General features: G+C 36.2%; 1 protein-coding gene across 1 annotated transcript in view; it reads left to right on the forward strand.

Annotated features, from left to right (window-relative positions):
• The window catches only part of LOC6044571 (talin-2), a 91,900-nt gene that overhangs the window by 7,498 nt on the left and 61,079 nt on the right, over window positions 1-23,323 (forward strand). Inside the window, 1 exon segment of the mRNA XM_038264444.1 lies at window positions 21,655-21,914. The gene's annotated coding sequence lies outside the window, so the exon portion shown is untranslated.

The raw sequence follows: 23,323 nt of genomic DNA on the forward strand, positions 1-23,323 counted from the left end.
AGTTCAACGAATCATCTTTGCGGTAAAATTTACGTATTAGGCTTGGCCACTTTGATGTTTCTTATGTTTCAAGGGAGCGCTACAAATGTAGATAAATGACAATACGAATGTTGACGTCATCTAACCTGATGCATTGTCTAGCTAGAATCCCTTCGAATGATTGACTGATGGGATAAGATTTCGGTTAAAAACTTGGTGAAGTCTACTATACGACTTAAAAAAAATTTCAACCACTGTCCAACTTGGACGCGGTGTCCGATTGATGTTTGGGGCATTTTCCTTTGCCAAGTTAGTCGCTAAAAATAGCAGCCCCTGTCCGCCGGTCAAAGCGTCATGAATTTGGTAAGCCAGAAACGGTGTGCTACAATGTGTAAACATTTCCTTGCTTTTGGCTTCTTTTTCATCACATTTTTTTCTCCCTCTATTTTTTCTCGATGACCACAACTTCAAGGGGAAAACCCCGAGATTTCGTCGCGACGCCACCGCCAACAGTTGGTTTGAATTTTGTTGACTTACTTTATACCTCGCGCTGAACGTTTCCATTCATAACTTATCGTCGGCGAAGTGATATCACCTTTGCATACTCCGCCGCAACGCCAGCGGCTCAGAAACAAACTACTCCATTCATAGTGGCGCGCGCCTCTGCAAAAATAACTGAACTTGGCCCCCCTCGCGGTGGCACTCAGCGGATCTTGCTACGTTCTCGCGAGTGGCTCGGCAAAGTTGTCATTGATCGCACAGCCCACAACAAAATTTCCTGAACGAGTTCAACAAAACCTGCCGTGCTAATCGAGCGGGAAAAGTCAACGGGTCCGCCAAGATCAACTTTGTAGAGTCAAGTGGGTGCGCGATTTCAAACAAAAATTAGGTTATTTGAGGCGAAAAATTTACCTCCAATGCGGTCAAACCATCTCATAGGAACAGGCTTATAAATATTCCGATCGAGCACCAATCGAACGCGTACGTATCGGAAAGCGAGTTTCAGTTTCAGTTTTGATGGTGGCAGAGCCAATATGGTTCCGTCGATGACCAAGTTGGATCGCGATCTGGGCGTAGGTTGGCACATCTAAACGAGGGGGTGGTTCGTCGATTGTGGCACCGGTTGAAACAAAAGTTCAATCTTTTAATTGAGTTACTTTTTAAATTGTTATTTTTAATTAGGATTTATTTTAGAAATTTTTATTGCTTAAGCAAATAAACTTCTATTAATCCCTTTGGCCAGTTGTCGCACTTACATCAATTTTCAAGGAGATTGAAACTACTTTCATATGAAAAGCATAGCATAGCATAGCATAGGTGCCCAGCCCACCCGTAGTTGCTACTCCGTTATTGACCAGGACCTCCAGAAGTTACATCCACGAGCCGTGGAAGATGAGTGGGTGCTATCTTTCCTCGCTTCGCAACTTCTCAAAGGCCCCTATCATGCTGATCAATACCGGCGCCGGCCACGACCAGTGGTAGAGTCACGGGAAAGTGAATGGGAATGTTAGGCCGATACTTGAGTGATAAAGACCGCCCAATCGACTGCTTCTCCGACAAAGTATCACATGAGTTTTGAGGGGGTTAGTAGATGGGTATGAGGTCAGGATTCACGAATGGCAGTGATGTGACCACGAGCATTTTGTTTATCGGTTGAATTTTTTAAATCTTAGGCAGCCGGCTGCAGAAAGATAAATTAGTGATGATTTAGAAAGTTTTTCTTAATCGAACGCGTGCCAACCGAGCATAAGTGCTATGGGTTGGACTTACCAGTATATTTTTACTGTTTCTACAATTAAGATAACGCGAGCAAATTTCAAATCTCTTCGCAGCACACATTACACGACAAAAATGCGAAACAAAAGGCACACAAAAAAAAATCACTTTTCACTCCGAATATTTTTACGACCACGCGCTCCCTTTGTCAATTATGCACTGATGACGCTGCATTTTCAGAGGGCAATCTTCTCCTCGCAGCACACAATACACGAAAACTACTTTCATATGAAAAGTGACAAAAAGTTTCGGAGCTTTTTTTGGTTTTCATTGAATTTTCTTAGGATTGAAATCGAATTTTGGGGATCTGTGAAGGTTAAAAAGTGAGGCATTGTGAGCTGCACAAAATGGCGTTCTCAACTCAATTTGGCCCAAAATTCACGTACGACAAGTTAGCACGACGGCGACGATTTTGAATATGATACCAGTAGAGCACGTAAAGTTCCCTCAAATATATTAAAAATAGCATTCAAAACAAAACCCGTGTTTAAGGCTGTAAAGGTTGTAAAAAAATTCTCTTAAAAAGACGCAGAAAAAATACAAAAAATTATATTTGAATATTTGAAAATTATTGTAAAATATCATGAATAAATTGTAGAACGGTTACTTTTGCTTTTTCTAATGGTTCACTTCAGAGTATTTTACATATTTTCAATCTGAAATCAAGAGAAAAACGTAAATTTTCAGTACAAGCAGAACAAATCTTGATATTTCACTAAATATTAACAAAAGCAAAACTATGATAAGGTATATATAATTTTGTGATAAATACCTTTTGTTTAGAACTTTTTGAAATTATAGTTTGTGTTCCGAGAATTACAGAACATTTTAAAATATGGTTGATTTAAAAAAAACTTGAAAACAATAGGATTTTATCCTATTTTACTAATTTTGCTTTTACTAATACTAATTTTGTGAGAATTGTTTTAGGATTTGTATTTTAAAAACATGTACTGGTGTAGGGCACACAATGTCAGTGACTTTGATAGTCACTGTGTATTTTTTTTTAGAAAATTAATACTATTCAATGTTCCGTATTCAGCGTGCCTGTAATAAACAAAAATCGTTAGAATTTAATTTCTTCATTGAAATTTTTGTTTTGTTGTCACCAAAACCAATTTTGCAGCATATTTTTTTAAAAATTTTCAAAAGAAAAATGTTTTTTTTGAAAATGCTTGAAAATTTGAAGATATTTTTAAATTCTATTTCAATGACACTTATTGCCGGAATTCTAAATGTTCTTAGCGTAAAAATGTCTTAAACACCTAATAATACAGTCCGATTTCCAATTCGAACTAATTAAGAAAAATATTAAAAGAATCCTGAAATATAACTTTAATTTTTTTTTCTAAATTTGTAAGCTTCTTTTTGAGGTACTTCAAACACTTCTCTGCCATGCTCCATTCTTTTCTGCCACGTCAAATTCTTGAAAACAGCAGTAACAAATATGATAAATTTCAGAAAAAAACAGAAATTTTCGGAAGCTCAAAATTTTTAAGGAGAGATGTTTTTATACATTATTATCAATCAAAGTTTTCTTTAAATTATTACAATTAAAAAATAAGCATCATAGAAACATTTTTTTTTGCTGCGTTGCATATTCTATTTCCGCTAAAATCTAATGGGTAATTCTCCGCCAACTCACACAGCATTTGCCCCGACCCCTCTTCGATTTGCGTGAAATTTTGTCCTACGGGGTAACTTTTGTCCCTGATCATGAATCCGATTTTTGATATCTCGTGACGGAGGGGCGGTACGACCCCTTCCATTTTTGAACATGCGAAAAAGAGGTGTTTTTTCAATAATTTGCAGCCTGAAACGGTGATGAGATAGAAATTTGGTGTCAAAGGAACGTTTATGTAAAATTAGACGCCCGATGTGATTGCGTACTCAGAATTCCGAAAAAACATATTTTTCATCGAAAAAAAAACACTAAACAATTTTTAAAAATTCTCCCATTTTCCGTTACTCGACTGTACAAATTTTTAGAACATGTCATTTTATGGGGAATTTAATGTACTTTTCGAATCTACATTGACCCAGAAGGGTCATTTTTTCATTTAGAACAAAATTTTTCATTTTAAAATTTTGTGTTTTTTCTAACTTTTCAGGGTTATTTTTAGAGTGTAATAATGTTCTACAAAGTTGTAGAGCAGTCAATTGCAAAAATTTTGATATACAGACATAAGCGGTTTGCTTATAAACATCACGAGTTATAGCGATTTTACGAAAAAAAGTTTTGAAAAAGTTGGTCGTCATCGATCATGGCCGTTCATGGTCACCCGCGACAGACACGGACGACGAAACAAAGAGAAACGCAAAAAGTAATTTTTTCAAAACTTTTTTTCCTAAAATCGCGATAACTCATGATGTTTTTAAGCAAACCCCTTATGTCTGTATATCAAAATTTTTGTAATTGTCTGCTCTAAAATTTTGTAGAACATTGTTACACTCTAAAAAATAACCCTGCAAAGTTAGAAAAACACGAAATTTTATAATGAAAAATTTTGTTCTAAATGAAAAAAAGACCCTTAGATTCAGAAAGTACATTAAATTTCCTATAAAATGACATATTCCAAAATTATTTACAGTCGAATAACGGAAAATGGGAGAATTTTTAAAACTTTTTTAGTGTTTTTTCGATGAAAAATACGTTTTTTCGGAATTCTGAGTACGCCATCAAATCGGGCGTCTAATTTTACATAAAAGTTCCTTTGACACCAAATTTCTATCTCATCACCGTTTCAGACTGTAAATTATTGAAAAACACCTCTTTTTTCGCATGTTCAAAAATGGAATTTACCCCTTAAAACAAAGGTTCACGCAAATCGAAGAGGGGTCGGGGCAACTTTTTCCGATTTCGCGTGAATTGGTAGAGAATTACCCTAATATATTTTAAAAGAGTCCCGAATTCACATGGAAATAAAAATAGAGCGAATTAATGTACAACAATTTGTTTTTAGTTAAATGCGGTTTCATTTAAATAAATTTTTGTTATGTTTTTTTGTCAAACAAAATCTTTTTATGCCCTCCAACTTTTTGTATCATTTATGAATGGACAGGATGACATAAACATATTTGCAACAGCCTAACAATGATAATCCAAACATTCAAAATTAGGCAATTTCGCAAAAAAAACTCAATTTCTAATTAAATTTAAAAATAAGCAAAAGGAAGCCAAACATATTGAAGTAATGGTTACAATGGTGTATGCTCGTTAAAAAAGCTAAATATCGAAGAATCCATGAACATATTTTTTTTACTAAGCATTTACGACTTTTTTAATATGTGGAAATTTTACGTGTTTTTTTAACTGTGTAGGTAAATTTTAAATAAATGTACAGCAAACAAATTCAAACACTGGTATTGCTGGTATCTTTTTATATTTTATCATTGTTTCACAATATTTTAGTCCTCGAAATAGAATTGCAAGATGTGACTGAATTTTGATTTTACGATTTTGTTATAACAAAATGATTCAATTGAAGTCAGAGAGGAGTACATTACATGTAAAAAACAATGTGAATGACCAAAATTGGATTTAATGGATATTTTTTTTTAAATATGGAAAAAAATTAAAAAGGTACGGTTTTGGCAATTTTTGATCAGTTTTCGAACTTTTTAACTTGTAAAAGTCCAACTCCTACTGCAGGTGATGCAGCTGCCGAACAGATGACGTGTAAATCTGCCACAACTATACTCGCTTGGCAAAGGTGTATTAGAGCAGGAAGTCATAATATTTTTGCGTGACTTTTTTCTCCGATTGCACACCCGGTGGGGAACCCGTCTCCGTCGTTTTGTCGTGTGGCGCGAGATCTATTTTTGGTATCCTTCGCGCGCTGCCAACGGAAATTGACGTCACTCGATCTTGCGAGAGTTTTTATGTTTTCGCTCTTCGTTCTCGTTCCAGCTGCTACCGTACACTAACTAGGGTGACTCTGTTGACGATCGTCACAACGCGATGTTTATTTTACAGTGTTGGTCTGAAACAACATTGCGGGAAAATCGCTGAGCGGTGGCTTGTTTGGGTTTTTGGAGATTAGTGGGTATAACGTTACAAACGAGACTGTCAGTCAGCAGTCAAGTTTAACGGTAGCTAATCAACGTCACCCAGTTTGGAACCGGGTCACGATCTTTGAGATGTGTGACAAATTTGTTTTAAGACCGAGCCACGTAGCCCAGTGGTAACGCTTCCGCCTCGTAAGCGGTAGATCGGGGTTCAAATCCCGGCTCGGACCAACACAACTGGTGATCTTTTCCCTTCTGGAATCGATTGCTTAGTAAAGGGAAGGTAGTGTATCGTCACAAACTGGACCTTATCACGACACCTTAGGGAGGCGACCTATGGAATGTTAACATTAAGTTGAGAATGAAACTGCCACTGAATCCGCTTTGTAAATGCCGGCCCCGATACTCTTCAAGGGTGTTCCCCTCAGGAACTGGGAAAGATTTACTACTTTTTACAAATTTGTTTCGGGTTGTTTCGGGTAATTGATCAAACTGGCGGGGAATTGCATTCTAATACTGTGTTTTAAAACAATTTCGGGTCCGGGTACTTAGCCTGATGGTTAAGTGATCTGCCTTCCAAGCAGACGATCAGGGATCGAATCCCGCCCGGTCACCTCGTCACCGATTTTTCGGTGGCAACTAGACCCCCTTGCTCCCTCTGGGAGCACCAGAACCCCGGTAATTAATTACCAAAACACACATGCACGCCGCTCCCCCCGCTAGAACCAGATAGTGGTGGTTGAGTGCAAACAGGACGGGAAGATGACCAACCAACCTCTCCACAATGCGTGAAGGAAGGAAGGAAGACTCTTCCAAGAAGACCCCCCTGGAGATCGTCATCATCCATCATGAACAAGAACAATAGATCTCGAGATCTATAAATAGACGCACGGCTCCGTGATGGCAAGGCCGATTGAGCCAGTTAGGGTATAGGTTAAGATAGAGGACAAAGAATAAAAAATAAAAAAAACAATTTCAAAAAAAACAATTTCGGCATCAGAATCGTTCCAATGAACCACCAAGAGTTCCATTTCCGCATTTTCACCAGATCATATCTGTCGAAGCAGCAAATACTGCTTCCAGACCGACTTCAAGCCAACCGCGAGCACCACCAACAGTGCCAGCATTCCAGACTGCTCGCGCCGACATAATCGAAAGCATTTAGTGTACAAAGTGTACTTACTGTCGACACCTCGCTCACAAAGTGGCTTTGAGGGCCGCGCGGCATGTCGGTTTTTTATCTTGCCGAGTTTATCTCGCGATGCCGCCCTGTTTTTCCGCGCGCGCATTTCCCGCACACTTTGCTGAATGTGTTTATTGTTGTTTGCAGCGGTGCAAAACCCCTTCTTTCTCCCCTTTGAGCAGATCGACTGGAAAAATCAGAACACATTGTAGCGGAATTTTTCCTGCCTCCTGCGCTTTTTCTGAAATTACCCAGCCAAAGTCATAACACAGATCGTAAAAGCGAATGTTCGAACTGTTGTGCTGTGCAAAAAGGGTTTGCCATATTTTTGAGACAAGTGAAGTGCGAAGAGTTGCACTTGTTGGCCGCCCCTTTTCATAGCATGAGCGAGAAGATATTTTGGGATTGCACTCCAGCTGTGAGTGGAGTAATTAGTAGCAGTGAGGAGACGATGTCCAGTGTAATGGAAAATAATACAAGTATTTTAAGTTATAGAAACATCTTCAAATTCAATCACTAATCAGACTCTTTCCAACCGGCATTTGAAGTTTTCATATGACTTTTCAAATGTTAGGCTAGATTTTTAGAACGTTTTACTATTTTTTCCTAAAAATCCAACTTTGCGTTCGAGACAGCTAAAATCGGTTGGATTGGTGCGAAATTATGAATTTTTGAAAAATGTTTTTCAATTCAATTCGGGTTTATTGCTCAAAAATCAGATACAATAATTTCTTTTGAACAACCATGCCAGATATACAGATAAATCTGTATTTGACAGATTATTCGATCAAAAATTTTAGTTACGGTTTTTTTAAATGATTATATTTTAAAATTTCAACAATTTAGTAATTAAATTATGCTTTAATATGATTAAAAAGCTTAAATCTGCTGTTAAGATTTTAAAAATGTCTTCTATGGTTTCGAATTGGACATGATACAGATAAAATACAGATTTATTTTTAAGAAAATACAGAACGCCCATAAAATTATTTGGCATCGTTATTGCCGTTCAAGAGCCAAACGACATGCGACACCTAGTGTTGAGTAGTAGAACAGAGCGAAGAATGTCGATTGAAATTTCCGCCCTTTGAGGTTATGTATGCGAATTCTGTTCTGTTAAATTCCAGCGTTCAAAACAACTTTTGAGCAAAAATTCGAGCTGATACTTTGTTAACTTTTGATGCTCTTTCATTTTAAACAATATTATTTTTTAAAAATTATTTTTTTTTCAATTTTTTTTATTGCGTTAATTTATAAAGGGCAAAAAGTTTACACTCGTACTACTTGAATTTTTCCTCAAAAGTTGTTCTAAGTGCTGTAAATTCAATTTTAAGTTTGCATTCCTATGTTACCGAACAGCGAAAATTTGAATCGTCATTCTTCGATGCTTTGCGCCATCTGTCGGAATTTTTGAGCTTTTAATCGCGAATTAATTTGGCTGATTCCAGAAATAGGGGAAGGTGGGGCAAGACGACCATATGGGGCAAGAGGTTCCTCGTACGGCCGTAATTTTTACAATTTTGATTATTTCCAGTAGGGGAAAGTGGGGCAAGTGTAACAAGCTAAGGAAATGCTCGTTATAACCCATTAAAAACGTTAACAAATCTGTCGGATTTTTTAGAATCATCTTATTCCAGGTCTCGAATGAGACTTTGATAGAACAAGTTTAAAAAAAACTTGTTTTTTAATGTACAAAATTTATTTTAAAATTTTTGATTTTTCGTACGTTCTACTCAACTAGTGGGGCAAGACGAACAACCCGTTGGGGCAAGAGGAACAATGCATGAAAAAACATGCTGATTTACTAACAATTGAACTATTATCACTTAGATACATCAGATTAGGATGTATTTGAAACGATTCTTTCATTTTTAGATTAAAAAATAATATTTGACTAAAAATATAACCGTTTTTACGAAAAAAAATATTACTTAGATGATAAATAGTAAATTTTCATGTTATTATTATATCGTGTATGGGCAATTTTTTAAACAATTGTTTATCAGTTTTTAAGAACTTTTATGTATTTTTTTCACAATAAAATATGTTGCTGCAGCAATTAGTATTTTTGTTCATACTAAAAATCCATATGGTACACTTGCCCCAACTGACCAAGATTTTTTAAAAGCTCTCAACAAAAATAACCAAAAGATAAATCATACTTTGTAATAGGTGCAAGTCATTGGTAGGGACACTACCGATCTAGGAAAACTAGCATTTTGATAAAATGAGCCTTAAAACGAACCCTAAGCCTTATTTTGTACTTTCCAAATATTATAAGGAAACAAAGGTTTTGAAAAAAACTTCATTCAATCTTATGCCCCGTGGCGTTTACGTCATTTTGGCGGTTATGTGGTATTAGAATCAGCTTATTGCATTGCTAGCAACAATTCCTCATACTGGAAATAATCAAAATTGTAAAAATTACGGCCTTACGAGCGATTGTTCCTCTTGCCCCATATGGTCGTCTTGCCCCACCTTCCCCTATGAGGAATTGTTGCTAGCATTGCAATTAGCTGATTCACATAACTGCCAAAACGACGTAAACGCCACGGGGCATAACATTTAATGAAGTTTTTTTCAAAACCTTTGTTTTCTTATAATATTTGGAAAGTACAAAATAAGGAGCGGCTGTGGCTGAATGGTTACGGTGTTCGCTTTGTAAGCGAATGGTTCTGGGTTCGATTCCCATCTGCTCCTATCGAGAAAGTTAAGGACATAGAAAAACTTGAAAATGCTGAATATGAACGAAAAATCAAAGTCGCTTGTGGCGGGGTTCGAACCCCCGTCCTTTGGATTGGTAAGCAAAAATGCTAACCACTAGGCCATGGCGACTTGGTGAGCCTAAACTGGAATTAGGAATACTGTTACAACCAACCCGCAACGCTTTTCGAGGTGTATCCTAGGGTTTTACCTCTCCTACTAACATTGAGTCCAAAACCTCCCTACAAACATCTATACCACTAAGGTGACGTAGGGGTCCTTGCGCACTTTAGATAGGTGTTTACTAACGATCCTCCCTTCCCTGAGGATAGCTTGGACCCGGCCTGGACCCCCTTATGCCCTGGGCTGTATTACACACTCATCAAAAGATGAAGACATGGTATCTCCCGTGTTGGATTATTATTCCGGATGAGGGTCTAACACAACCAGACCAAACAGTGGGATAAGCGTTGTGGAGCCTTCCGGTGGTGGGGCGTCCTCCAAATGCTAATGCTAATGCTAATATTTGGAAAGTACAAAATAAGGCTTAGGGTTCGTTTTAAGGTTCATTTTATCAAACTGCTATTTTTTCTAGATCAGTAGTGTCCCTACTAATGACTTACACCTATTATAAAGTATGATTTAACTTTTGGTTATTTTTGTTGAGAGCTTTTAAAAAATCTTGTCCAGGTGGGGGAAGTGTACCATATGGATTTTTAGTATGGAATAAAATACGAATTGCTGCAACAACATATTTTATTGACAAATAAATACATAGTGCTTAAAAACTGATAAACAATTGTAAAAAAATTGTCCATGCATAATACAGTGATATTATGAAAATTTCCTTTTTTTCATCAAAGCAATTATTTTTTTTCGTAAAAACGATCCTATTTTTAGCAAAATATTTTTATTTAATCTAAAAATGAAAGAAACGTTTCAATTAAATTCTAATCTGATGTATATAAGTGATAACAGTTCAATTGTTAGCAAATTAACATGTTGTTTCATGCATTGTTCTTCATGCCCCAACGGGTTGTTCGTCTTGCCCCACTAGTTGAGTAAAACGTACGGAAAATCAAAATTTTTAAAATCAATTTTTTACATAAAAAAACAGGATTTTTTAAAAACTCGTTCTATCAAAGTCCTAGTCAAGACCTGTAATAAGATGATTATAAAAAATCCGACAGATTTTTTACGTTTTTGATGGGTTATAACGAGCATTTCCTTAGCTTGTTACACTTGCCCCACTTTCCCCTATTTCAGCTAAAACTTGTTTGTTATTTTACAACCACTAGATAATTTTGTACATTTTTGGGCCCTTCTAGACAAATGTAGAGTTTATTAAAATGAACATTTTTGTTCAAGATAGATTAAAGGAGTTAAAGAAAAAAGCCCTCCGAGATATTTTCAGCAAATGTACTCTAAAATGTGTACTTTTAGATGCTTTTAAGAGCGAGGTCAAACTCCACCACCTCTTCAAGTTAAACTCATTTTTCCAAAAACGCCTCAACATAAATTACAGAAATGGCTATAAAAACTTCTGGTTTGAAGATAGACTTTTGTGGCTTCCAGCAAAGTTGCTCAGAATGGTGTTCCCTACAACTTTTTTGAAGACACCGAAGCGCTATCTCGTTATCTCGCCAAAATAAAAATTCTGAACCAACCTAAAATTTGGACCACCCTTATGTCCACCATACCAAAAGATGCCCCTATTGACCCTGATCATTTGTCCCAAGACACCACAGCTCAAAATCTTAACTTGTGGCCAATTTTGTCACGCTAGATTTTGGTTTCGGGCCACTGTGCGATGGTTTTACATGAACATCCATTTATTGCTTGTAACTAAGCGGTTACCAAGAGTTAACAAAATTAAGTAAAAACTTACTAAAATTGCAAGGGAAAAGGTATAGAAATAGAGAAAGCGTAAAACTAGATTTTTGGAAAATGTTGTTTTTGTGAAAATCGGTCATTTTTCGGACCACCCTAACACGACGTAGGTCATCCTAACGGCCAAACAAAAAAAATGGTTCTTATTGTTTTGGTTAAAGGACCCCCGTTCCAATGTTGAGCAAAATCAAAGCACTTTTATTTATTTATTTTTATATTTATTATATAAAAGTGCTGTGTTGACACAAAATATTTTAAATAGTTTCAATCGAATCAATTAAAATCACATTAAAAACGTGATTTTAATAACACAGAAAAAAGTTGAATTTTGGAGTGTTAAAAATGTGGTAGTTTGAATATTACCTCTTTTTTGAGTATTTTTACCTAAAATATGTGTAAAAATGTGAACTTGATGAATATTCACCAGAAACTGATGAAAATTCATATTTTTTGACTCAAAATCTGTCACTATTTCCTGATGAATACTACCATAATTTTTTTCTGTACAGGAAATTTATTTGAGTAGACCTCTTTTTCATTTTTTAAGTTTTTTGAAAACATATTTTTCCTCCTGATTTTGGGGGCCTAATGAAGGTCGTAGATGGTGTCATTCACTCTTGTGGTAATGAATGTCAATGATCGTTCTGAATTCAGGGTCCAGAAATAGAAAATTGGAATGAAAAAATAATAATTACTATGGGTAATTCTCCGCCAACTCACACAGCAGTTGCCCCGACCCCTCTTCGATTTGCGTGAAACTTTGTCCTAAGGGGTAACTTTTGTCCCTGATCACGAATCCGAGGTCCGTTTTTTGATATCTCGTGACGGAGGGGCGGTACGACCCCTTCCATTTTTGAACATGTGAAAAAAGAGGTGTTTTTCAATAATTTGCAGCCTGAAAAGGTGATGAGATAGAAATTTGGTATCAAAGGGACTTTTGTGTAAAATTAGACGCCCGATTTGATGGCGTACTCAGAATTTTGAATAAACGTATTTTTCATCGAAAAAAACACTAAAAGAGTTTTAAAAATTCTCCCATTTTCCGTTACTCGACTGTAAAAAATTTTGGAACATGTCATTTTATGGGAAATTTCATGTACTTTTCGAATCTACATTGTCCCAGAAGGGTCATTTTTTCATTTAGAACAAAATTTTTCATTTTAAAATTTCGTGTTTTTTCTAACTTTGCAGGGTTATTTTTTAGAGTGTAACAATGTTCTACAAAGTTGTAGAGCAGACAATTACAAAAATTTTGATATACAGACATAAGGGGTTTGCTTATAAACATCACGAGTTATCGCGTTTTTTTTCGAAAAAAAAGTTTTGAAAAAGTTGGTCGTCATCGATCATGGCCATTCATGGTCACCCGCGACAGACACGGACGACGAAACAAAGAGAAACGCAAAAAGTAACTTTTTCAAAACTTTTTTTCGTAAAATCGCGATAACTCGCGATATTGAAAAACACCTCTTTTTTCGCATGTTCAAAAATGGAAGGGGCCGTACCGCCCCTCCGTCATGAGATATTAAAAAACGGACCTCGGATTCGTGATCAGGGACAAAAGTTACCCCTTAGGACAAAGTTTCACGCAAATCGAAGAGGGGTCGGGGCAACTTTTCCCGATTTCGTGTGAGTTGGTAGAGAATTACCCCTATATGTAAAATGCTTTTACAATTAACACAAAGAAACCCATTTTTTGATTGATACGTTCTGAGACAAGATTTGACGTTTTTCTAAAACAAACATGGTCGCCAAATGGCCGACCACACAGAAAAAAAAAGATGGTAATATTCATCAGGAAATGGTGACAGATATTGTGGCAAAAAAATGATAAATTTTACCTCAGAAAATGATGAATTTCCATCAGAAAATGATGAAATTTACCTCAAATAATGGTGAAATTTACCTAAAAAAAATGATGAAATTTACCGCAAAAATGTTGAATTTTACGAAAGAATGTGTATTATTGCATTAAAAAATGTGTAATTTGTGGCTCAGAAAGTGGAAGGATAGGTATTGAACTGTCATCCATTTCAGAGAACGTAAATAAAACATTTGATTCAAACGAATATTTTTTTCATGACTTTCAGGGTACTTTGTTCTTTATCACTTTAAGAACTCGGGTAGGTTTTGTTAGCAAATATTACTTTAAGGTTAGACGGAACGCCAGTTCTTGGACAACTTTTGTTCAACTTAAATAAATGTCTGAACAACACCCGGACTATAGAGTTATCTACGTACGCATGTATTGCGTGTACGTACACGAAAAAGATTGAGTTTAAATTTTGTACCCGCCAGCAAAACAAATGGCGTGCTAGTGTGCGTGAGCACGGGCTTAGATAACTCTATTCTTCCAAAACAGTCCGGAAGAAGCACTAACACAAACTCACCAAAACAAACCACGACGGTGACACGAAATCTGCGACGATTCCTGGACGTAAACACCCGGCACCTTCCTCCAAACCGATCCGGAAGAAACACCAACACAAACTCACCCAAACAAACGACGACGGCGGCACAGAATCTGCAACGATTGTTTGACGCACGAGCGACCAAACCCCCCGGACACGCGACGATTGAATCACGATCCGACAGGCTTCTGCCAACCACTTTTCAAAACGTTGCGTTTGACAGTTGTCAAAGTCCCTAGGTCAAAAGATGATTGAATATTGTACCTAAATTTGATGAATATTACTCAAGTATACGATTAGCAAAAATAATGTTGAATATTCATCTAAAATTAAGTAATATTACACATTTTTTGTGTAAAACCTGTTTGACAAAAAAAAATTCGTTATTAAATAATTATAGAGGTAAAATTCATCATTCTATTTTTCAACATTCTGTTTTCAACCTTCCATTTTTACATTATTTTTTGCTGTCATGAATGATACCTTTCAAAGCCTTAAAAAAGGAAAATATATATAACCATACATGGAGTTTCGTAACTTTGTTAACAGTAGATCAACACTAACACTGGATTAATACTGTCAAACTTATACGGACGCGCAAACATCCCAAAAAAGTTGGTACGGTTACTTCAACTCGCTGGTTCCCGAACATTTCTCAACCAATCGGGACGATTTCTTTCAGTTATTTGTAAGGATATCTAGATGGTTTTAGAACTTTGCAGAACTCGATTTGAATCGAGCTCCAATGAATATACAATAAAGATGGTAAAGTTGAAAGATCAAATTTTAAGAAAAAAAAAGTTGAAGGCGTGATGATTTTAGTTTCACGAAACTTATTGATCATTGGGCGAAAAATACCCATTTTCGTCACCTTACCGTCTTTGGACCTTATCTCAACCTTTTCAGATACATCAACACTGGAAAGTTGCTTGCTTACTTTTATTTGAGTTATTTATTGCTATAGGCCTGGGTTCGGCCCCAGTCGGTTCCGGTGGCACTTTTCGAGCCTAGATTTGTCTGATCACGCCTTTCGTCTGACGGGGAAGAAAATATTGATCCCGGTCTAACCTAGAGGTTAGGTCGTTAGCTCAGTCGGAATTTCGTAATCGAGAACGCCAAGGCAATGCTGTAGAGCGAATAATTTGATATGACCAAGAAAATACTAAGTAAGTACATAAGTCTTATGAAAAGCACAATAAGTCCATCGTTGCCATTCAAATCATTCCAAGCATGTTCAAACCAAAAAACAGCAAGGAAAACAATCTCACCAATTATGCAAACATTCGCCATTATTCCGGGGGAACAACAACACAGCATCTCAGTGCCAGTAAATTGTAGATTGATGCGTGTGTGTTCACTACCGTTTTGTTTGAGGTCATACCAAACCAGCACCCACTACTTCTTGGTCCCAGCAGCCACTGTGGGTGTGCCTTTTAACAATGTCCGTCCACTCTCCTTGGCATCGCTCATATGATTCTGCTGCTGATGCATTCTATGCAAATTATCCTTAGACGCAAAACGCAAATAGTTGTTGTTCCCTCGCTTTATGCTGGGCGAAACATTCAGAAAGCGTTGTGTCGCCAACACCCAGCAGAGTACCGGGGGCGCATCCACAGCGAACGAAACAAAAATGTGCACTCGAGAACGAAAATAATAAATAAATCTGATTTTGATAAGTAAACGATAAAAACAAGCCCCAGCGTGAATCGCACAAATGGGGACACTTTTCGGGGAGGGAGGCGACCCCAGGACCAAGGGAAATAAATAAATTTTCCCTCCACTGTCAGTGGGAGGGAGAGAAAACACTCGGCAGTGGGTTGCACCCACTCACTCGCACGCGGGCCCAGCCGGGTGGCACCCGGAGAAGAGAAAAAAAGTGCAAAAATAAAATAACGGAATCACATTAAAAGCTCTGCTGGAAAAATAGATCCCAGCTTTCTGTGCGGGGCGTTGGGGATCTGGGGGTTGGAAGCTGTATTTTCTGGCGCCAGCCAGACGGACGCCGGATAGTTGCCACGGCATCCTGGAATCTCCCGCTATATTCGCGCAGCCAAGGGCGGGTAGAGATGGGGTGGCAATGTCAGAAGCAAGGCTCTCAGGATCAGCCCAAGTTTGGCTCTTGCGTGTGAACGTATGTGTGTTGGTGAAGCTTTTCTGATGGGGCTAATCTGGCAATCACGTGGAAAATCAGAGCAAAGTGATGCGGAGTGTGTGCCGGAGTAGTTTAGCTTGATTGTTCTAGAAGCGTTCAGTTGAATGTTTGACCTTTTTTTTGTTGTTGTTGCGGAGCTGGGTTATTTATTTAATACGATACAATTTCTCTTGTAGTACTGTCGTGATAAGCAGAGTATGCCTTATAACTTAATTGGCAATCGTTAATTGGATGATTTTTAGACGCATGTAGGGGAAATATACCCTTTCTAATCAAACACCTATGTTCGCCTTATGGAGAGTTGATACTCGATTAAAGCTCTAAGCCAGGGGTGGTCAACCTTTTGGCCCTGTGGGCCAGATCTGATTTTTCTGAAGCAGTGGCGGGCCGGAACTAATGTTTGATAAAAGTTGAAAATGCAAAAAATCTTAACATTATATTCATCAGATCATTTAAAAATAATCAAATAAAAAAACTAGTATTGGAAATAAGATTCATTTATCTGGATTATAAGAAATAATAACAAAGATACCTCTTGAAATAAAAATTAAATAATAAATAGAATTTATTTAAACGAAATTTGGATCCAAATCTTCTTTACCAAAAAAACACTTTTTGCTTTATTGTGCAATTTTTGGCAAATATGTTACAAAATTTTATAAAATGATTTGAAACACACTCAAAATTAAAAACGTTTTTCTTAAAATTTCTTCAAACAATTGAAATTGAGCAAAAAAAATTTTTTTTGCTGTTTTGAGACATTTTCAATAATTCAAAAATGTTTGCAGCGAACTCCGTTATCTGTATGAATAATTTGCTTTTTAAGCTTATTCTTGACAAAATCTATTACTAAAAGGCTTTATAAAAACTACATAATTTTTTTCTAACTCATTTTAAATAAAAATCAATTTGAATAAAATAGCTGAGGACAGAAAAACTAAAATTTAGAATAAATACATTTAAAATTGTAAGAAATTCAATATAAGAATTATTCTGTACAACAATCAAGTTTATTAAACAATTTAACGGAATTGATAATTATACTTTCTTTTCCTAGTTTTCAATTTAATTATTGATTTTGAAAACATCAATAAAGGAATGATAAAAATGAAATTCAAACATAAAGAATGTTTGAATTTGAAATAAAGACATTGCTAAAGCATAAAACAACAGCCAAATTTTCTCAATCTAATTTTTGTGAAAATATGTTAAAATTATTAAATTATTAATCTTATCTTTTTAAATCTAGACTCTGAATTTACTTATCGAATATTTCATTAACTTCCCTAAGGGCCATTGATAAAAATATTTTGAAATGCAGTCGCGGGCCGGATGAAATGACTTCACGGATCCGGCCCGCGGGCCGAACGTTGGGCAGGCCTGCTCTAAGCACTCAAATTTATGCCATTTACTGGTTCAAATTTAATGCACTTTTGATCATAAATTCTATTATGCGAGACCATTTCTCATCATTTTGTTTGCTCACACATCCACACGCAAGATGAGAGCTTAACCGCTTAAGATATGATATTGCTTCCAACTACCGGCAACATGTTCTTTTGCACATTAGTTAGTCACTCACTTGAAAAATAATCCCGAAACATGTTATCAATTTGCAAGCGCTACCGAAAAAACAAACGCGCTGAATCTTTTGACGTTTATACCCATTCAAATCGAAGGCTGAAGAAAACCAAGCGAATAAAGAACAAAGGGTGGCCACCAACACCACCAGCAGAGCCAGTGATGCCCGGAAACTTTTTCTAAAAATGCTACTTTTCGTGAGTTTTTTTTTTTCGTCACTAATGGCAGCACTAAGCAGACCTTAAAGAGCACTGGAAGAAAAAAGAACTAAGCTAAAAATAAAAAACGGGCGTGGCCCTATGCATTCTCGTCTGATTAGAATACGTTTGGGAAATATTTTTTTTAAATGCTTGTAAAAGGAATAGAATAACTTTTAGTAAAAGTCAAAATAAACAGAAATGCTCACAAGAAGTTACTCTACTTGTTGGTATACTTGGTTTTAGTAAATTTCCAGAAACACTCCAGATTATCCAGAATCATTCAAACACGACCACTTATCAGGCTTTAAATGGGTATATTTCCCCTAACTAAAAGGAATAAATTTTAATCAAAAATATTTTTATCCTCGCCAAAAAGTAAGACCGTTGCAAATATTTTTCAAAGCATATGTGCCCCTCTTCTAAATCGACCAGAAAAATCAGGGGGATTTTTTATCCAATAAACTTCAAAATTTCCAATAAACTAAAACTTTTTTCCTATAAACAATCAACTTTTCAGCTCTGTTAATTTTGGTGCTGATATGTAGGCCATTTTGTCACTATGGTGTAACAGGAGAAGTAAGTATTTTCAAAACGATATTTTCTATCGTATGACAAATTGTCCACAAGGGGAAGAGGGGTCAAATATTACCAAAAAAGTATTTACGTGGTTTATGGATAGCAAATATTTTTAAAAGTGAGATGAAATTCAAATACATGATTTTTGGTCTGTTTGACTTATTAGGCTGGTACAAATATACAAACTAGTAGTAATAAGTAGCCTATCAGTATGGAAAACCTACTTGACCAAAATGTTGAGTTCATATAGGCAGCGCCGTACCTAGGGGTTGGCGCAGTTGGCGACCGCCAAGGGCGCCAGCTCTTGGGGGGCGCCGAAATCGATGATTGTACAAAATTTCATGTCAGTCAGTCATCTTCATTTGATATTTAAAAACAGGAAGGGCGCCAAATTATAAAGTAGAACTACTGCTAATAACTAAATAATTTGGTTTAAAATATAAAAAAATATATTTAGGAGGAGTTCTATAACAGTTTTTCGAAATAAATACAGCATTAAAGTTTGGACTGTTGTAAAATGAAGTTTAAGTCATACTTTCCAGACTAAAACAATGTCCAAATATAGGCTATTTTCACGTTAGTTTGGCTGCTATATTTTGAGCTTCTTTAAAATAGGAATTGTTTTAACATTAATACATATACTTTTCTTTTGAAACTTTGACATTATAGAATTCAAACAAATGGCCTATGAAATATTTTCAGCAAATTTTTTTTAAGCATAAGCCCTTTTATAAGCAACTTCGTGCATTGAAATTTGTCTACGCTTTTTATAAACACTAGGGTATTGAAATAGTAAAAGTGCTGTACATTTTCACCAACAAGACAAACTTTTTTTTTTCAAGAAAAAAATATTTCACGCAAGCTGTTATGAACGTCACCTTTTAAGTTTAGGCTTAACCGGTATAGACATATTTCTACGCATTTATCTGCGAGATTCGACAGAAATCTGCCTTAATCAGAACAACTTATCAATTAATGTTTCAGGCTGTTCAATTGTTATTTCGCCAAAATTACACATTTATTTTTTAAATCATCTTAAAAGCTTTGGCAATGAGAAACAATTCAAACGTTTTTTTTCTGAAAAATGAGAATCAGTTAAAAACAAACTAATAATATTGTTTTAAGGTTTGAATACATTCATCAAACTTTGTCTTAAAAAATAATCTTCTAGAATATAAAATTGAATTTTACGAATCAATAAATTAAAAAAAACGATGAAAAATATCAATGCAAAACATAATTGAAAAAAAAATAATGAAAAATATTCTCATGCATGGTATGGGCGAATCACTTAAAAATGAATGGTTAAAAATGTCTTATCTTCATATTTTCTACCAAATATAATGATCTTATTAATATCATTAAAATAAGTTTCTTCATGAATTGCGCTGGATTTTGAATGATCTTTAATTGATTTTGATGAAACTTGTTTCTACCGCTGCATGTTTAAAAATTATGCTGATTATTTTTTTAATTTTGAAGAAGGATTTTTTTTCTAATTACACCTAAATTAAAATTAAATTAATGAATTGCCAAAATCAGCTAAATATTTTACAAATTCGGGAAAGTCCTTTGCTTATACAACAAATTAATACTAGATCAGATCAAATCATGCAGGCTTGGAAAATATCAAATTTGCTAACAAGTTATAACAAAATTTATCATGATTGAGTGTTCAATTCTATGCATTTATCTGAAAATTAAATTTAACAAAAAACTTAACCCTGCTATCCATTTTATGAAATCTAAGAAAATATTCAGCCAACATAATTCTTACAATATATTTTCAGTTCAGCCTTTCTCATATTGATTTGAAAAATGAAACATAAAAAACTGTGTTTCTGAATTTAACCATCATATTTAGTACTCTAATTGCAATTAAAAAATCAAATCTCATTGAAGCATTCATTCAAAATCAACATAAACTTATCAAAATACTTGTAAATTTTGGAGGGGCGCCAAATTGATGCTTCGCCAAGGGCGCCATGGACCCAAAGTACGGCTCTTCATATAGGCATTTATTCTACTTTTTCTTCAAGTGATAGCATGGCTTAGGTGCCAGTCCTTCCGTGAATTTCACCGGTAGTACTTCATCGAACTTGTTATATCTTCATAGTTTCAAGTAGCAAATGGTGGAAAAAATATTTGTTTTCAAAAGTCCTTTAAAAAATTGAAAACTGAATCAAAGATTCAACATCAGAAATTCAAGTTTCGTCAAACAGTCGGCAGTCATAAACGTACCTACTTTTAAAAGATTTCAATTATCCACTGGCCATTAAAACTGCACCCGAACCGTCGTCAACCCAAAAAGACAGTTCCGCAAAATGTTGCCAGCAAAACCACTTTCAACCAAATTCTACCTCATCTGTCACAGTGTGACGTGGCGTCGCGACGCCCAAATTGGCACCGCGCCGCCGGTACGTCCTCGTCGGACTTTCATCTTTATTTATACGTATAATAGGTACGTTCCCGGTACCGTTGCACTCTGCTCGGTCTAACTAGTCTAACTGCCTGCCAGGAAAAATGTTTTCATTGCTGTTCTGAGAGAGACTTCTCTGAGTCAGGTGAGCAGCACCTTAAAATGACCACCAGACGCCGTCTGCAATTAAGCCGCGTGATTAATCACCTGAGCGCGCGCGCGCGTCCCTCCTGAAAGTAGGTCAATTTCTCGAGAAATCAACCGTGAGTCCCTTTGTTGATGCTTCAAATTAACACCAATAATTGACGACGAACCGGTTTGGGGCGAGTAATTGGTCGCGACCTTGGCGGGGTCCGGATGTGTAGGCGCTGACGTCGGATTTTTAAGCCAAACGGCAGTCAATCAACCCCCGAAGAGAGTGTGCGTAGTAACCGATAGATCGTTTATGGTGAACGGCCCCGGGCTTAGACTTTTGCGGTAAGCCCTACGATATTTATTACGATGGTGATGTGACCCAGAATCGTCAACGCGGGCCAACCATTTCGTAAGATTGGGCACACTGTGAAGTGTCGTGAGGGGGAGGGCCATTTAAGGGACCATTTGAGGGCGCAATGGCTTGTTGCTAATGACAGTTGAATGAAACTCAAGAGTAGCTAAAAATTTAGTTTTGATGGAAACGCTTGGTACTTTACAGAGGAAACAGTGAAAAAGTCAATTGTTTTTCTGATGTGAAATGTACCACATTTTTTAAACTTTTTTTTTCTCTTTTTTTGCAGAAATACCTTGAAACCAAGCTGAATAACAAGATCCAGAAAAAAAAAACAAACCAGCCACCAACACCATCCAGCAACGAAACATCTTTGGCGCCTTATAGAACCACGCACAGACACAAAACTCAAAGCCGCTGGAAGAAGCAACGAAACTTTTCCCAGGGAGCACATCAACGTAGACACATCCTTTCTTTTTTTCCGAAATAACTGAGGAGGACAACCGCGAAAGACAAGCAACCGATCGTAGACAAATTTATTAGACCAAGGTAAGTGAAATTTTCTTGACATATTACTGAGGTTCAAGTGGTGTAGCTTTCACGGTGTGTTTCAACAAGATTTTTTTTTGTAATAATTTAAAAAAAAATCTTTCAATTTCATCCGGTCTCAGTACAACTACTTATATCACAAACAAATAAGAAACAAGTGGGCAGCTTCAACACCATGGTGACGACCCTCAAATATCGCCCATAAATCCCGCCACCCACCACCACGTGAGAAGAGCTAGTGTTTGATTTTTCCACCCACCGACCGTCCCATTGAACTGCTCTGAACTCTCCTACTGCTACACACCATCTTATGGTGGTCCTCCTGGTGCCATGGTGAATGTGTTTTCCATGTTGCCCCTGGACCCCTCCTCGGAGCTTTCCCGTGGAGCAACTCCAAAGCTGCTGCTACTGGTTTGGCGCCAGCCCGTCGCGACACACAGCTTCCGAGTGGTTTTTCTTCCTTTTTCAGGAGCGCCGTGTGGGGGGGACGCTACCGGAAGCTCCCGGAACGACGGTAACCCTCAATTTGATGTGTTTTTTTGTATTCTTTTCAAATTATTATTTTTTTTTTCACAAATATGAAAAAATATATTTTTAAATAACCCAATAAGCAACATTCATAAATTATTAGAAGCATAAACCAGAAGCTTTCTGAAAACAAAAAAAAAACACCTCAATCAGCGTAGCATCATCTAAGAGGGAAATGCGCTCAAACTGGGAGTAAAAATATACAGATATCAGGTTGAGAGTATAAAGTACGATACGGCCGAGGGTATTGTTCTCTCATATGTAATCTTTATTAAGTTTATCAATTTTAAAACGTTACTTAATCTACTTTTAGTGCCACATTTAAACTCATTTTACTTAAGTACTCATAACGTTTGATAAGGCTGTCAGATCTTAAATCATTTGGGCTGGTAGAAAAAGTCTTTATCAAATAAATTTCTAAAAAAGTATGTATGAATGTATGAAGGGTTTTCTTACAAAATCTACAATTTTTACAATCATCCTAATATAAGCCAAACCAATATTTAGCATAATAGGTATTGTTAAATATTACGCCCTTTTAAAATGATAGTTTTGATTCCAATATTTTGATTTTTTGAAATTAACAGAAAATTTCTTAAATTAGCAATTCTGTACGAAATCGGCCGAATTTCACCATTTTTATTTTTTATATTTTTTTATTTGGCTTAATCTTTGTGGCGGTCTTCTCTATGACCAAAAAACCCATTTTGTGTCATTGGTTCATCCATACAAGTTTCCATACAATTTTGGCAGCTGTTCATATAAAAATGGTTCGTAAATATTCGAAATCGAATTTCGTTTTCCGATATGTAGAAAATAGTTTACAGGATTGTCCATTCCTAAAAATATTTTTTGCGAAAAGTTCAAAAAGTTTCCAATAA

This window comes from Culex quinquefasciatus, chromosome 3 (assembly GCF_015732765.1).
Source record: "Culex quinquefasciatus strain JHB chromosome 3, VPISU_Cqui_1.0_pri_paternal, whole genome shotgun sequence".
NCBI lineage: Eukaryota > Metazoa > Arthropoda > Insecta > Diptera > Culicidae > Culex > Culex quinquefasciatus.